The following is a 3,622-nucleotide window of genomic DNA, read 5'->3' as shown; positions in this document are numbered from 1 at the left end:
AGCGCCCACAGGCAAACATGAACACATCACACTCGATGAGCGCGGACACGCGCAGTTAAGCGCCGCTGCAGAAGCGAGCGAAGTGACCTTCGTGCTGTTGTCTATCGCTTCAACCCAAACTGAGCGCCGAGAACACGCAGCACGCACAAAGCCACGAGTAGCCGACGCACCTACACTGCGTAGAATCTGCCCCCACGCAGATCGCTTTCAAGATACGGCCCGCGGGACCGCGCGCCGCCGTGCAGTATGATGCCAGAGCACAACGCTGCCCGCTACACCCCCCCCCCCCCCTCGCTCCCTCGCTGGTGCCTCGAGCGCAACGGAAGGAGGCGCGTTTCCTCCCTGCTTTTCTTTCGCGCGCGAGACGCGGTCGTCGGCTCCCCTCGCACGCTTTCACTCGCACATACAGCATACGGCCGCGCGGCGACGTATGCTGTATGTGCGAGTGAAAGCGTGCGAGGGGAGCCGACGACCGCGTCTCGCGCGCGAAAGAAAGCATACGGCGCGCGGCGACGGCGTTATCGCCCTTGGACTTTATACGGAACATCTATGAGCCAAAACCAATTTTAGGGCCGCAACGCGTCATAGACATCATCTTTAGATAGCAAAAGCGGATATCAAAGGCCATACTTTTGCTGGCGGAAACCGAAGATACGTAATAAATGTCGCCCCCAGCACTTTGGGCGGCCAATGCCATCGTCAAGCAACCAAGCCAAGCGACCTGAAAAGTCAAAATGGCCGCTCGGGCCGGCGCGGTGTGGCAGTTCGCAACGTATGATGCGGGAACGGTCCCACAGTTGCGACGTAACAGCGGGGTTACCAATGCATTGGGTTCTATGGGAGCTGTGCCGGGACCGGCCGAAAACGACGTAACAGCCGGGAAAACGCAGCACCCGGGAACGTAACAGCGGGGTTCTACTGTACCAGGGGGAAAACACGATTCCGACCGACCTGAAAAAATAATACGGTCTTTGTTCTGGTGTTGTCTTGCATCTATCTAAAATAATTCCTTATGGATGCAATTACCAACTTTACTTTGATAACTACTTTACATCAGTGCCTCTCCTTCGCCAGCTACGACCGTACAGAATTTTGGCAGCTGGAACTGTGCGAAAAAACTGGCTGGGCAAGTGCCCTCTTGAATCCAAAAAGGTGATCAACAAAAAGCGGCGAGGATACTCTGCTGAATATGTCACAAGTGATGATGTTGTAGTAGTGATCTGGAAAGACAACAATGATGTGTCGGTCGCGTCCAACTTTGTTGGCATTGGTAATGAGGAGGATGTCAGGAGGTGGGACAAAACTAAGCGTGAACACATATTTGTAAAGCAGCCGGAGATCATCGCCAAGTACAATCGAAGTACGGGAGGCGTGCACAAGATGGACTTTCTCTTGAGCTTGTACCGCACCAAGATCAGGTCAAAGAAATGGACGCTGAGGGCGATATTCCATTTTGTAGACCTAGCTGTCTGTAATGCTTGGATGGAGTATTTGCGTGAGAATGCACACACACGGCAATCAAAGCTGCTTGATCTTCTGCACTTCCGTCTGCAAATTGCTGAGGCTCTCATTAGCAGTGTACCAAACACAAGAAAGCGTGGAAGGTCTCCCTACGAAGTCGAAACGCAGGATGTTCCTGAGGAGAGGAAAAGCCCGCATTCGACGGCCTTGCTCGGATGCACGCTACGATGGAACGGATCATTGGCCAGAAGCTCGGGACCAAACGCTTCCTTCTAGATGCAAGTATGAAGGTTGCAAAGGAAGATCAAGAGTTTTTTGCAAGAAATGCGAAGTGCCGCTCTGCATGACCAAGGATCGTAACTGCTACTACAAATTTCGCACTTGAAAGACTTGTTCCTGTTACTTGACCTCTATGACGCTATGTACACAATTGTGCACATGACTGTAAAAAATAAACTGCTCTTGTACTTCCATCGGAAGTCTGTCAGTTCATCTTATTTGGTCAAATATAGAGAGTTGAAACACAAAAGAAATTTTTTTAGATGGAAATAGCGAGTGGCGTCTGAAAGGGTAATGCATAGATGCTTATCAGTATGTTTTAAGAGCAGAATGCTTGCATAAAAACAAATATTAATTTATATTGCTGACAAGACACCTCATTAGGAGTGAAACATATAATGTGTACATTTCTTGTTAGTGCTGAAAAATGTCCCCACAAATAGAAGTATTATCTCATTCATGCCTTAAGAAATGACAGAGGTTTACAAGGCAGCAATGCCCATGCAAAGAGACCAGGTGGGCAACCCGGTGGCCCTTAACTACAAATAATGTACAGCCTGTGGTCAAAGTACTTACAACTAGAGCACTGCACGGGCTCGGGCTTACCCGAAAGCCCGGGCCCGGCCCGTGGGCCGGGCCGGGCCGGGTAGAGCAGTCTTCTCACGGGCTCGAGCCGGCTTTTTGACCCGGGCCCGGGCTGGGCTCGGGCTTTCTGCGAGTTATTCTCGGGCTTCTCAACTCTGAAAAACATGTATTTTTCGGTCTCGGGACGGGTTCGGGCCAGTTTCGAGCCGGGCTCGGGCTTAAGGTAAAGGGGTGCCGGGCCGGGCCGGGCGGGTAACGTAGATTATTTCCGGGCCCGGGCCGGGCCCGGGTCTCGCCATAAAAGCCCAATGTAAAAACGGGCCCGGGCCGGGCCCGGGCCGCAAAAATCGGCCCGTGCAGTGCTCTACTTACAACCATGCCTCTCTCAGCAGTGGTGATAATCAAGGACGATCGCCTTGATACCATTTGCTGCTGTCAACATCATCCATGCACATGTTCTCTTTTCATTTTGTTCCCTAGATAAAAAAAGAATCTTGCACAGGATGCATGAAGTCAGTGAGCTATAGCAAACTACTGAAGTTATTTGATTGAGTTGAGCATGGGCCAAAAGTCATTCATGTAGTGACAACCTAGCTAGTTAATGCACAAGCCGCATTAAAAATGAGCGTAGGCTAACAAACAGGTGCACCAGTACCTGTATTTCGAACCATCTGAAAGCAAACCAAGATTATCAAGTGACTAAGCTTTGCTTTGAGTGCAGTAATCTCGCTTGCAAAATGGTTGATGTGGTGAGTGGTTTTATATTTGCCTTTCTTAATCAGTAACTGCTTAAACAGGTACATGACAACAAAATGAAATGCTGGCTTATATGGTGCACAAGACAAGTAGGACAACATTTGTCATGCCTGCTGTCACACCAATTCCAATGTACAGTAGCTTGTAGGCAATGGATGTGTGTTTATTGTGTCAGTGCAACTTGTGCCAACCACTAATGCGCCTGAACCGGCAAAAAAAAAAATATATTGCCAAGAGCTAGTGGGGCTATACTAGTCAAGGTGCAACCAAATTAGGAAGGCCCACTAAGCTTCAACAAAGTCATTCCTTCACCAGAACTGGAATTGGTCTCCCTGGTGCAGTATTCGGCCACTACCTCCCTCATGACTTCTACAATCTACCCATGGCCCTCAGTCCCCAGCGGCTGTGGAGCACCTGACCAAGGCGGCAGTCAGACCTGCGACGCGGCAGAGGGTGCTAAGAATTTCTGGGTCCGGACAGGCTGGACAGGCCGCCACTGGAAACTGAACCTGGTAACCTTCAACACTCGCACCATTCAAGT

The sequence above is a fragment of the Dermacentor silvarum genome, chromosome 3 (assembly GCF_013339745.2).
Source record: "Dermacentor silvarum isolate Dsil-2018 chromosome 3, BIME_Dsil_1.4, whole genome shotgun sequence".
Classification (NCBI taxonomy): Eukaryota; Metazoa; Arthropoda; class Arachnida; order Ixodida; family Ixodidae; genus Dermacentor; species Dermacentor silvarum.
The sequence above is the reverse complement of the archived record's forward strand: the minus strand, read 5'-3'. Positions refer to the sequence as shown.